At 32.1% G+C, this 15145-nt stretch overlaps 1 pseudogene; it reads right to left on the bottom strand.

The window, feature by feature from the left end:
• Window positions 1-13435: 13435 nt before the first annotated feature.
• Window positions 13436-14918, bottom strand: LOC126718121 (transcription factor TCP20-like; annotated as a pseudogene).
• Between the last annotated feature and the right edge of the window lie 227 nt (window positions 14919-15145).

A 15145-nucleotide genomic window follows, 5' to 3' on the forward strand; every position in this document is an offset into this window, starting at 1 on the left:
AGTTGGAACCTGATGGGAAGGGGCTCCAGCTGTTCAATTGTTACTGAAATTTGGCTGACTAGTTCACGTGTTTTCCAATTGCTGAGATTTGTGTGTGGGCTGGCCTGACCTAGCTGGGTTTTGTTGATAAGCTTGGTTGGGCTTGGTTAACCCTACAAGATGAGTAGTTTTGCCATGGGTGATATTCATGGTCTTTATAGTTAGTTGATTATGGAAATAATAGACATAGTTCCCATAAAATTTTGTGAGAGAGATATTCTTTTGAGAGATGAGTAATTTGTATTTCCCATGAGTTAGGGATTTAACAAATGTTAAAATAATATTTGAATTTAGTAAATATGTGTCAAAGTAGCATTTGGGCTTCATGAAATAATTGCCAAAAGATTATTTGGGCTTTGCAAAATAAGTGCCAAATTAACATTTGAGTTTTGAGTATAAAGTAGTTGTTTTTGCCAAAATGTTATTTTGGACTTTGTAAGATAATTGTTAAAATGGTTTTGGGCTTTGTAAAATGGATGCCAAATTAGCATTTGGGTTTTTATAAAACTAGTGTAAAGATAATTGCCAAATTAGTACTTGGGCTTTATGAAAGAGTTGCCAAAATAATATTTGGGCTTTTATAAAATAGTGTCAAATTAGTATTTGGGCTTTGTAAAATGATTTTGAGATTTTATAAAGTATTGCCGTGTAGAAACGGGCTTTAGAGGTACCATGTAGCAACGAGTTTTAAGGTGTCGTGTAGCAATAGGTTTTGTAAATAGTGCCGCATCGTAGAGGGCTTTGAATTTGCCACATCGTAGTGGGACTTTGGAATTAGCCACATCGTAGTGGGACTTTAGGAAGTTTGGGCTTTCTTTGGGTTTTGCCCACAAGCCAAATGATGTTGGGCTTTGTGTAGGGATAATGTAATTTTGCGGCCCAATTTTGGTAGTGATATGATGAGCATTATTTGTGGAGAATTTAAGTTGGATGATATGTGGGATATAATTGATAATATTTGTGAGAGGGCCCATGGCAATTTATGGGCTTGTGTATGGAGTATTTGTGAAAGCCTAATAACATGGAGAATATTTGAGTAATATATACGGGAAATATTTATGTGGGTTTTAAATAATGTGTGGGCTTATATGGGTATTTTGTGAGTGGGCTAATAAAATCAAGGTCCGAAAATTTGTACCTCAACAGTGTTTCCCTTACCCCCACAAGAAAAAACCCCACAAGCTCTCTGGATAAACTTGTTATCCAAAGAGGTACAAAACATCACAAACTCCCTCGTAAGAAGGGATTGAAAAACAAAAAACTCCTTCATAAGAAGGGACAAAGAAGCTCTCTGGATAAACTTGTTATCCAAAGAGATAATTTAGATTAATGTAGAAGTTAATCTTGTAGAAATGTGCAAAAAATAAACTTTTCTATTTCTTTTCATTTAATAATTTAGATTTTGTTTCATAGATTTAATAATGTATGGAGTGTCACGTTATTTATTTTTTTTTTTGAAAAGATGTTATTTAAAATTTTAAATGATGTGATGTTGGATACTCTTTTAGATTTATAATATTTAATTTAAACCATAGATTCATTTTAAATGAAAAAAAAAAAAAAATCATTTTCTGAATGTGCACCCAAATTTGCAATCTATCCAAGTACCAAATTTGCAATCTATCCAAGTCACACAAATGAACAAATTAAAAAGAAAAGAAAAAATCGTTTACTTCAATGCATTTTCCTGGCAAGCATTTTAGTCAAATGAAGAGTCTCAAGAACTTGATCATCTCTATTTTCACTCTCTCACCAAGCACAACGACATAATTACTAACAAGCAAGTTGGATCCAAATATCTAAAAACAAAGTTACAAAATGCCACAATTTTCAAGAACTAAGCCAAGTTTTCAAATAAAACAAAGCAAACCTCAAAGTTGAACTATAAAAGTCTAAAATAGAAAAAAAAATCCACAGACAAGATTGGGAAGGAAGAGGGAGAATTCTATTATATATCATAACAGAATATAAGACTTTTACCGCTTAGTCCTCGTTGGCCATCATCGTGTCCTTGGCCTAGTCAACGTACAACAATGACAACAATAGCAACGGCCGACCCAGGATCATACTTCTTTTTTATTTATGAATTTTTAGAATAAGTGGGAGTGAAGTTTGAATTCTAGTTCTCTTTATAAAGAAAATCAATATATATTACTAAGTACAAGACTCTTCGTGGAAGATCCGACTTGATAGAGTGCTATTTTTTTTTTTTTTTAAGAAGTGATAGAGTCAGGGACGGAGCCAGAGCTGAAGGTTTGGGGGGGGGGGGGGGGGCGAAGTTTGGACTTTTAAAAAGTAAAAATAAATAAATAAATCGCAACTTCAAGAAAGTTTTTTTTTTGGGGGTAAATTTAATATTTTATCATCTATTTGCGTATGTTTTTAAGACCATGTTTATGTTCTGTCATAGACTCTTGCCACATTAGTTAGATATTTCAAAGCCTAATTGACACTGAGTTTTTTCTTTTGAATTATATTGACACTTGGTTTGACAAATTCTATCCACTTTACAACCTTTTTGATATCATTAATTGACTTTCGTAACTCAGATAGACAATAAACATCACTGATAATGTTACAAACAACTAAAATTCATCCATTGTGGTCATCAATGGATTCAACGAATATCAAGATAGTGAAAGAATAAACATCAAGCATAGGAGTAACCTTTGTGCAGAGTAGAGAAGTAGCCTACGTGTGGGGATAGGAGGATTTTTGTCTAATATTTTGGTCATTAAGAGAGAGAGTTTAGGTTAATTTTGATATTGAGAATCCAAAAAGAGCAGTGTGAGAACTTGATTTGGGTAAAAATTAAAAAGCTTGTTTTTTTTTTTTTTGAAGCCAAAAACGATAGAAATTTTATTTCAAAAGCAAGTGTAAAGGGTAATAACTAGACCAAAACATCTAGCCTTTGGGTGGACCAACAGCAAACAGCATAAACATGTTGCACTGGCCCACAGCGATACATTTACATTATATCCATAATAGAAAAAAGGAAACTCCTGCACTACGTCCCGACTATACTCGTTGTGCATCATTCAGACGTTGATATTCCTCAAGCCATTTTAATAAAAGCAATTAAAAAGCTTGTGTTTTTAATTGCTTTTATTTTGTTTCATTCAATTGCTCTGTCCTCAATAAGAAATTTCTTTCTCTCATCTTCATCTCCAAGTTTATCTTATTATATGAGATAGTTAACCATGACATAGCTCCATCTTTGGCCAGGATATACCTATAGAAATTTTTTTCTCCAAAATCCAGGGGGGGCCATGGCCCCCCCGGTCAAAGAATAGCTCCGTCCCTGAATAGAGTGCTATTTGAAGGGCCGACTCAATGTAGTTCAAGGTCGAAGTGATAAATTTTAAGCAAGACTTAAAAAATGATTTTTTTTAATTAATTTTTGTTTAAAACGATTTTTTTTTTTTGGTTGTCTTTTGAGATGTAAAATTGTAATTAAATTTTTGTATTTAGGTTTATTAACATCTTCTTTACAATTGAAAATATCTAGTCCACTAACTTAACACACTCATAATAATTTTCTTTTGGTGAAACAATTTATGGATTTCAATGGGGTTGGATTTCTATTAGTCCAATACTTTGGGGGCCTTGGATGGGGTGGGGGGGTTTGGTTTAGAACCCTTTTATAAAATTTTGGGGTGCAGGGGACCTAGGCCTAGGCCTAGAGGCGTTCTTGCCTTTTAGGGACACAAAAATTTCATAATATTCCCAAATTAGTTTATCACCTCACACATGGACCATTAAAAAAAATAAATTGCAAATTGTGATGGACCCATATATGACATGATACATTACTTAAGGATGTTGTGAAATATTTGTAAATTTTTGCTGTATCCCTAATTTTATTGATAATTTAATGTTCTAATTATCAAAAAATAATAAAAAAAATGTTCTAGAATATTCGAGGGAGTATCTATTTTTAATTATATTTTCTTATCTTTTCTATCTTTTTATCAATATTTGATTTCCATACCTTATTAGGTTTTTATTTCTTTATTGGGTTTGTTTTAGTTTTTAAATCTTATATAAATATATAGATATTTTTTGGGATAAATGCTAATGAAAAAATTAAAAAAGAAAAGAGAAAGAAGAAGATATGGCTTTTCATTGTTGAATAAGATTTCCTATGTTTTGAGAAATTATTTTGTATATTTGATATACTACATCCTCCTCTTAGATAAATGTGAGTCCCATGTGCGATACTCACATATAAGGTCCATTTTTATGAGAGAGAAGGGTGTAATACACTGGGTGTGTTGAATAATTTTACATATATTCTATGTTCTAATTACCCTTATTAGAATGATTATTTGGATTTTGAACTTTGAAGAATACTTTGGATTTTGGGGAAAGGGGGAATTAGAACTTTGATGAATGCTTTCCTCCCTTTTTTTACATACTAGTGTTATAGTATAAGGAAAAATTACAAAACATAGTTCAAGATGAAAATGAAGTATTTTATAAATCATGAAATGTATAACTCTCTTCTCAAAAAAAAAAAGAAAGAAAGAAATGTATAACACAAATGTCTATCAAACTTACTAAATTTAGGCTAAGACTAGCAAAAATTTTAGGCATTTTTTTTACCTACGTTTTATTTATTATCTTAGAGGTACTCCTATAAAAAAAGAAAAATAATTGAGGTACTATATAAGTAAAAAAGGAAACAAAAATATAAAAAGTAAAATATAGAAGTACTATGTAGCTACTATTGTTATTGTGCGACACGTGTGATTTATTTGATTTTTAAATGTCACATGTCTTACATCTAAATAAAAATTAGAGGAAATTAGATTATTCAATGGTAGAGGATTCCTTCTTAATATAATATAGCCCAACAAGTAACAACTAAATTTTTTGCAAACCATTAAAAAAATAAACTAAAATATTTGCAAGAAGCTCATTCTTGGAGATTTGAATTGACGCTTTTTTGGGAATGGAAGTTGTAGCAATAGAATCCAAGGGTTGCTTTCTAAATTGTTAACATATATTCTTTCAAAGAATATATCAGTTGTAGCTAAATTTTTTTAAAATAAATTACAATAAATATTAATAGTAAAAAATTGTAGTTCTTGGCAATATTTGTTAGATTTAATAAGAATATATTTAACAAACATGAATTCCTCACAAATTTTATAGAAGTAATAATATTATTTTGAATGAAATCATATATGAATAAGAATTAAGAATTAACGATATATATATATATATATATATCATCTTTTTGCCTTAAACAAAAGAACTCAATTAATCAACGATAAAGAGATAAAAATATCTATGGGAAAAGAAAGAGAAGAAGTGAGGTTGGGGAAGAAACTTACACATTCTTATTATTACCTAACATGTGATAATGGTAGCGTAGGAATTCAAGATGTGCAAAAGGGCTCCACCACTATTCACAACTTGTAAAAGCAAAGTATAAAAGGTGTTTAAAAAAATACGTGTAAAAGGAAAATATGGTTTTTCTTTGATTATTATTATTATTATTGTTTGAAGACAAGACAACCGGGTAGCACACATCTTGACTTAATATGCTAAGAATATGCTAAGAATATTGTTAGTTATATAACTTGAATAGAGGAAAATTCTAATATGATTGAGTCAACTCTGGCTTAAGATATATTGTTTTTATCTTCGTCTTAATAAAGATTTTGACTTACCTCTAATATTTTTTTTAAAAGGATCCTCCTTTCTGTTTTAATGAGAGACTGTCATATCATTTACTAACTAAATAAAATGTAGGGATTAAAATCCACTACCACTTCCTATTATATATTTAAAACAAAAGGACATGTTCAGTTGAAAAGGTATTGAAAGTAAGCCCAATCCCTTAATAAAGTTACACAATTTTTATATATATAAAAAAAGAAAAGAATTAAAACAAAAGGACATGTTCAGTTGAAAATGTATTGAAAGTAAGCCCAACCCCTTAATAAAGTTACACAATTTTTATATATAAAAAAAAAAAAAAGAAAAGAAAAAGAGAGAGAGAGAGAGAGAGACGTGGAAGAATAAAATTATGATAGTCTTACTTTATTTTATGTTAATATTTTAATTGGCTATAAAGTTACGAGTTGAAACAATATGGTGTTTTAAGTCTTAAATTGGATGACCCTTTATAGAATCTGGCTCGAGATAATTTGGAAGGGTAGTGACTTACAAATACTAAAAACTCTCTTTACAAGTAAGACATTTCTTTAAATTTGGAAAGGTCAGGCCAATTCTGCCTCCTTGCGACTCTGCCAATTTGGAAGGGTAGTTTTTTTTTTTTTTTTCAATGCAAGGAGTTCTTATTATCTGGTGTCAAAGCCATGGTGTGTTTGTGATTATTTTAATTACATCTGTGTATATGTAGAGGTTGTAATTTAATAATTTCATGTGGCAATGGTTTGTTGACTAGTGCAACTATCAATGGTCGAGATAGTAGAATAGAAGGATTAGATTTCTAATTTGAGATTCTTCTAAATTTTTATTTTTATTTTTTAATTTGAGATGTTAATAGTTTTGTTATTTAGTGGTATTGTTTATTCTCATTTATAAGGAGAACTATGGTTTAAAGCTCATCTCTAGTATTGTTGCAACCATCGAATTGTAAAAATAAAAAACAAAATTCTCAATTGAGATAATACAGATTTTGGTTCTCTCATTATCGACATCATTCTCCCTTCTCTTTTCTCCACTAAACTTGACTTGAATAATGCACTTGACTTGATTAATGTCCCATATTGTTTTTCCGTTTTTATAATTTGATAATTAAAGGTGAGAGATTTTAGTTATGAATGTTTCTATTGGAAACACTAGGTAGAAAGTGCCAACCAGTATATTAACCAAATCGCGTGCATTACTATTGTTGTTATACTACAAATTGGACCAATTATGCCATTGTAAACCAGCTCAAGAACCAACCCAATAAAAATGTATCCCAAAAAAAGCAAAAAAAACCAACCCAATTACTCGTGGCCCATAATGCCATGGTCCACCGTGAAACTTGTTCCAAACCACACACACAGTTGACAGCTCCATTGATCCATATAGGTCAGGGCTGAATGGATTACAGATTCGATTGCTTTAGCATCAGTCCATTTTTATTATTTTTGGCTGCTGAATCAGTCCACCACATGATTCACATCACTGGCTAGTGGCCATATATATATATATATATACAACAAGCATGTTTTACTAAAATGCAATTGCCATTGTAAATTGAATGGTTATAATTTTTCTTCAGACAGTACCACTTAGCTTTGGTTGAAATTCCAGTGTGAAACAGCAAAGGACTGTGACTCATATTTGAAAATCAAGTCTCAGCACTAATGGACCTCTGGCTGTCTACATTTCATCTTTGGGTACGTGGTCCAAATAACTCTCACTTCAATGGACCACCTCTTCTATCCATGCAACTGACTCTTCTGAATCTCTCATTGATCAATTTGGTCCACTTGTACCAATTATCAGTGCCTTCACCAAAATCTGTTTTTTGTTTTGGAAATTTGAAGAAGTAAGATCAAGATTCCAAGCTGATTGTTGTCCTTACACCCTATGTGATTGAATATGTATAATGTATGTAGAGGACGCAGTCTAGTCGTATTGCAAAGACCAGGGGCTGGGTTTCTAGGGATAGAATGATACCATTAGTATGAATACAATTTTCTATTGTATTTAAACTGTTTCACTTTATATTCTACTAATTACAGTCAATAAAACGTCGATTTTTCTTAACTTAAACATATGTCGTATGTCATATTGTAGTTAGTTGAATATAAAGTGAAATACCAAGTGGGAGATATGATTCTCATTATTAGTGATAATGCCGTAAAAATCATCAGTGAGTTACACGATCCTCACACACTTGAAACAATCACCTACAAGAAGAAAGAAAACCTAACAAAGAATATCGGTGTGGTGTCGGCCAAATACCCTTCAAAGGTCAAGTTAACTATTCTCACAACTCTAGAGTGCTAGAGGGGTCAAATTATGTGTACTTTTTTCTAGATAGTTTTTGGGTTTTTATAGTCGCATAGGGCCATACCCCAAGACTTGCAGAACAAGTCTTTTCTTTATAGGAAAGATACTTATTAATACGCGTATATTCTAGAATTTTAGTCATATCGAAATTCCATTCATGTTGGGACTCTACGAATCAGGGCTAATCATGTGTCACAAGTATTTAAGGTTCCTTAGAAACTACGTGATGATGAGTTGGATGACACGTGGCCGCTCCATCCATCCATCCACGTTGGTCCTAACTTGATCCGTCCAGTGCGAGTATATTCTTCTTATGTCAAGTCCGTCAAGATGGATCCGTCATATTAATTTTTCCTTTTCAATTAGTATAACCATTGTATCACCTAGGAAAAAAGAATAGAGGGAGAGAGCTCTTTTCTTTTTTTAATGATGAGAGAGAATAAAAATGTGGAAAAAATGCAGATGATACAATATGGTTAATGGTCAACTCTTTCTTGGGTTGGGCTTCGTTTACTACGTGTTTTTACAGTATGGGTGTGCCTTGGATATAAGACCTATCCAAAAGTAAATGGTGAAGTAGAGTTTGGGCTGGGTTGACAGGTTTAGGATGTAATCTTTTCAGTTTGGTTGGCAAGTCCAAGAAGGTTCTTGCCTGTTGCCAGAGCTTTGCTACATTACTAATTTTTTTTTAAAAAAAATTAAATGACTTTTATCAATAAATGAAGGTAAAAAAATGATTGAAATATTCTTGTGATCCAAGAAAATTTGTCTAAATTAAATTTTCGTTTTCAAATTAAAAAAATTTCAATAAATAAAAAAAATTCAAAATTTAATAGGATAAATTTCATTTCCTATCTATTTGTTGTTAAAGGAATTGCGACCAAATGAGTGTCAAAAGATTTAAATAGGAGGGTGTTTGGTCGTTGATTTCAAAACATATTGTTTAGTGTTTAAACACTAAACAATATTGTTCAAAAACAAAAAAAATATATTTGGTCATTGATTTCAAAAAGTATTGTTTAAAAAATATTGCTCAAAACATATGTTTCAAACAATAGTTTTTGAAACATGCTTGGGACTGATTTTGAACAACAAAAACCATTGCTAAGTGGCATTTTCGTAATTATGTTGAACAGTACCGGTCAGTTTTTTCACCCCCACTGAACAGTACCGGCAGCTTTTAAACAACATTTTATATTTTTTTTGTACTTTGCTGATTTAAAAAATATTTATTTTGTACTTTATTCAGTTTTTTTTTACCATCTAACACACACATACCAAACACATATTTTATGTTTTTGAACACTGAAACATGTTATTTAAACCATGATACCAAACACATTTTTTTGTTTTATAAACACTAAAAACATATATTTCAATAACACTTTTTAAACTACAATTTTCACATTTTTTTAAACAATAATTTTTGAACTCTATAACCAAATGGGCCCTTGCCAATGAGCTATATCTCAATTAACACCTCTTTTCCAAAGTGTAACTGACCAATTAAAAATTAAATAAACCCAATGGCCCTTGGCTCCAAATACGAACATGGTTGGATTATCAAGGTCATGCGGAGAACTCTCACAAAATCTAAGAATTTGTTGCTTGGGTTGGGTCTGATATGTCATTCGAGCACCTTGTATTTCTTGACATTTGATTAGATTTTCATTTGGACCAAAATAAATAAAGATTTCCTATGCCTAAAGGGCCATTTCTCTCCCATTGCTCTTTCTGGTACAGGGAGTAGAAGCATGGTGTAAATGGGATTTGTTATTTTGTATGGAGGGATTGGTTCATACTTCATAGTAGTCTCCAGGGGTTGCTTGAACCGTTCATAAAATTGTGTTATTAACAAAGGGATAAAATTGGGTTTTAAGAATAGTTATGGGCAATTTGGAAAATTCGCTCTCTAACGGTAATATTAAACGCATTTCACAACTTTCTTGCAATTGTTACTTCTTTGATACTACATGATTTGAGTTTCCTCAGCGCTTGGCAACTATGGACTTTTTATTCAAGTGCGTTTCCAAAACTTCACCAAACACACGGTTTGGACTTTCGGTAGCAAAAAACGCTTTTTCAACTCCTAAAAGCTGAAATAAACGCACACAAAGTCTTGGTAAGTATACACATTTGTGGGAACTTGGGTTAGTGTGAAGTAGCTTGTTTCAACGTGATTATAGGAGTCCATCTGTCTATGTGACCACAATGATATCAGAAACAAAATCAATTCGAGTATTTGACTAATTAGATAAAAACCCTCTATTTCACTTTAAATGTTTCATTTTAATATTCCACCGATTACAATCAATTACACATCATTTTTCTTTAATTATAAAGTAATTAAAGTTTTTTAAAAAACACATAATATAATGTAATTGGTGAAACATAAAATGAAAAATAGTACTTAAAAGAGTTATGCAAAGGCTTTTAACTTTGATTAACCCATTGGTTGCCGACAATAGAACCCATAGAAATTGTTACTGATCTACCAACCACAATCGCCTCAAGCGACTACAAACCCATTGGTTGCCGACAATAGAACCCGTAGAAATTGTTACTGATCTACCAAACACCACACATTTCTCAAAACCACCAACAATGCGTCTTTAAAAGCATCCGTACTCATCCACCATATTCAAAGGCCTCATGCTGCCAGCCACAGCTTCTCACTAGCACCAAGCTATTAGGTGAGAAGAGAAAATTGAGTATAGAGAACTAAAAAAGATATAACCAATATCATTGTAATATGTATTTCATTAAAAAATTCGATAAGACTAGTCTCATATTTATTAATAATTTAATATGTATATACATATATTTTATTATTATTAATGGTTTAGGAGTTGTAAACACCATGTGAATACAACATTTGTAGCTATATGTAGACACCCCATTTGCAACCTCAATTTAATCTCATTTTAAAGGGAAATCATTTTTTATTATGTAAGGGACAAATCATAAGTTTGATCGTTAGATTTTCAAATACTTAATTGAAAATAAATCTAGAAGTTCCAATGATCAAAACGACATATTATGCGTTTAAATTGAGCCACCAAATTAAAGATATAGCCAAATCAAAGTTAATACGCATTCATATGATTGTGACTAAAGACTTGTGATTATGACTAATTTTAATTATGATTGGTTCTCTAAAGAAAAAAATCATGATTAATGATATGTAATAATCTCATGGACTAAGCTTAGCACAAGAATGCACCAACAAGCATAAGATTATTTAATTCTATTAGATAATTAGATTATGTAGATTTAGTTGATTATCTTAGATTTTTTTTGGGATAATAGGTCCCAAGTCTTATTTCTCTTTAAAATTAATAAAAAAAAAATGTTTGAAAGTGTGAAAAATCAAAATCGAATTCCATTTGGACTCTGAATCAAAGTGTCAATTATCACTTGGACTTGATTCCCAAGTGTTAATCGGCAATTAAGGACCAGAATCAACACTTGAGTGCCTTGACACAAATTTTCAGCCTAATTTTCGAATTTTCTGATTATCAATTTAAAATAAATAAATAAATAAATAAATATATATATATATATATTTATATATATCTGTGTGTGTGTGTGGACGTGTAAGATAATTAGCCTTGAAATTTGTAGCCCTAGAAGCTCTCAATTCTTCTTGAATTAATGCCCAACTGCCTCCACAAATCCTAAACACAAACCTTAGTGTTTGGATCATCAAACCATCCCCTAGTTTTCAATAGTGGATTCATCCAAGATTTGCTGTCATTCTACCAAAATTTCCAAAGATCCAAAGAAGATTAAAGAGACCTTTTGAAGGGAGGAGGGGTTATCCAAAATTTTGAAAATCCAAATAGGACATTTGAAGGGAAGAGGAACTGTCCAAGGAGCCAAGAGCTTGGATACCAAAGAACATTCAAACCGTCTTTGATGAAACCAATCGTGCATGGAAGTATAACCCTCTAATCAAAGTACTGTAGAACCAAACTTTTACTCTAGAACTACTTCAAATATGTTTGTGATTGATGATATGAGATGAGCATATTTGTTATAGAACTAGGATTTTTAACATGCACATGAAGAAGATATGTTCAAAACTTGTTTTCAAAACCCTAATTGTTAGATTTGTTTTCTTAAAAATGTTGTTTTTGTATTTATGACATGTTTTGATGCGTTGATTATGTGACATGACCATGTCTATTACATTCTAGGAAACTGATTAATTGGGTGAGGTAGTACTATACACTTTCTCACTTTGTAACTTAGTCTTCAATCTTTTATCATGGTTCTAAACTAGGACTTATTAATCTAATTTTCATCTTTTTAGAATGTAACTAGGAAATCTAAACCATGTAATTTTTTGAATTGTTTCTAGGAACAAAGTCATCTAACTTTCCTTTTATACTCTTCAAATGTAAAATTTTAATTCAATCAAAAAGATGAGGTATTTTCAATATGGTTTTCTTATTTAATAAAGTAAGTAGTGATTCCATGTAAACCCTTAATTTAGGGGTCAATTGTCATTAGTCAAGCCATGCATTTTGAGAGGCAATTAAGACGACCTCACCTGTTCACATGAGCCAAATTTCCCTAAGTTTGGGTCTCTCACACTATATCATTATAATTAAATGGTTCTATATTTATAAATTGACAAGTGATGTGATACATATAATTACATTAAGAGATTTTACAAAAATACAACTTAAAATAAAGATATTCTTTTAAAAAGCAAAACAATATATTATAGTTATCCTCCAAGACCAAAACAAAAAATATATTACAAAATATTAAGGGGACAAAAATAATAATAAACCCTTCTATTTTTTATTTTAATTATGAGAAATACAAGGGAAAGGAAGGGTATAGCTAGGGAGTGTAAAAGATATGAGCTATCCCCTGTCTTGCAATAATTATGTGATGCATTCAATATAAGCATCATACCTCTCATGTTGTATGGACTTTACAGTTATGTACCATCCACATACCATAATATAGATGATTGCAAAAATCATTTTCACTATCTCTGTATTTGGGTTATAAGTTACAAGGAACAAGTACAATAATAGAAAAGACTAATTCCAAACTAGAGCCAAGTTCCATGGATGAAGTCTGAAGTACACTTTCTTTAGATGAGTAGGTACTTGTCCAAAAGAAGAAAAGCAAACAAGGAAAACAAGGGGAAAAAAAGTGTAACTCGTGCACGACAAAACAACAAAAAGTACAGCAGTAAAAGGGGCATCCAAGAAAATATGCATTTGAAGTTCAACAAAAAAAAAAGATATGAAATTGCATACCTACTCTTCAATTGACAAGTTAGATGGGAAATCACTGCCTTGTTCAGATTGGGAAGCACATAGATGTCACTCTTCTATAGGCTATATAGCTTAAGCATTGTTATACTCCAAAGTTTATTTTCAGAAAGAGATTACTCTTAAGCGATATATAATATTAATATATGTGTAAGCAAATAATTGAAAATTCCTAGCAATACGACATTTGATGACAATATTACACCTCATAACCAATAAGAAACAAAGAGAAATCAAACCTCCAAACTATTGCTCTCTTTGTAATTCATCCTGCATGTGATAAAGCACAAGGAATGGTTACTTAAGTTAGCTTGCTCAAACATAAGAATTTTTTTTTTTTCAAGAGTTAAAAGAAAGAGAGAGCAAAAAAACCTGTATTTGCAGACAAGGATGAAAATTTTGTTGTACAAAGAAGAGCAATCCTGCTAGTCACCTATCGTATTTAACCCAATACATTAAAAACACTGAATTGAATTCCCAACTTTCTCAATAATAAACTCCAACCATTCAATACCGTAATAATCTACTTAGCTTCTTAGTCCAAGCAAAGCTATGCTGTAAGTCATGATCAATCTCTCTCTCTTTTAGCTACTGCCTTGATTCTTCAGAGTCATCCTTGTCAGAAGGTTCCTGTTGCTGATTCAAGGAATCTGCATCACCTCGGCTCTGCCCCATGTGTTGGTAAAACTGACTCAAAGCTTGAGGATTTATCATCCCAATATGACCCTCTTGAGAAAGCCCAAGTTCCAAACCAGGGACCACTTGCCTGTTAGTTCCACTCATAATTGCGGAAAGATTCATAGGACCCAAATTCATATTTGGAAATTCAAACCCATGGAATCCAAATTTGGGAAGAAAATTCGAGTTTTCACTCCCAAAATTCAAGCTTGTCTGGCTTGGATTATGAACAAAACCTGTCCCAATACCACTAATGGAGGGCCACATCCCAGTTGACACATGAGGCCTACCCAAATTTCCACTCATCATTGTCCAATTGACCCTACCACCGGACCCAATACCTGATCCTCCTAGGCTTTCCATCTTTGTATGCAAACCTGTTGAAACAGAGTTACCCTGTTCAGAAACAGAGGACCCTGCAGCCGCAAGAGCTGAAGCTGGAATAGTACCACTACCAGTTGCAGCTATAATTGACGGTTCAGCTTGTTGTAATAGCCACTGAATTGTTTCACCATCAGACTTGTGACCCAATTCTCGTGTTAACTGGAAAACCCTGGCTGCACATAGAGCTGGCATCCTTATTCTTCTGCCTCTACCATCCACTTTTTTGTGCCTGTCTTTGGTGGAGCTTCTTTTTGGAGCTAACAGCTTCTTGTTATCATCTTTGTTTGCGATCATAATTTGGAAATCTGTGATCTCTGCAGGCTTGTTTTCTGCCATGTCTAATTTTGGGGAAGGACTAGTGAGTCAAGAACCTCTTGTGGATGGTGATTTTTGAGGCCTTGGGTTCCAAGAGAACAGGGGTGAGATGGGGCCTCTATGATTGAAGAAGAAGATGACCTCAAAAGGCTTTGATGACCTTTCAATGTCATTTGTCAATGGAATTTAGCTTCGTGTTCAAATTTTCAAACCCATTAAAATTTTAATTGAAAAATACTAGTACTTTATTATCTCTCGCTCTCTCTCTCTGCCTGTCTTTACTGTTAGGATAAAATAAAGGATTGGACTACATGGATTGGTGGGTACCATTTACTTGATCCTCAATGTTTGATTATGAGATTGAAATAATGAGGATGACTTTATAATTTGAAATTAAACACGTTAACTTCTATTTAGAGTGTGATACTATTTCGGTTGGGTTGAAAAAA

This window comes from Quercus robur, chromosome 3 (assembly GCF_932294415.1).
Source record: "Quercus robur chromosome 3, dhQueRobu3.1, whole genome shotgun sequence".
NCBI classification, from domain to species: domain Eukaryota; kingdom Viridiplantae; phylum Streptophyta; class Magnoliopsida; order Fagales; family Fagaceae; genus Quercus; species Quercus robur.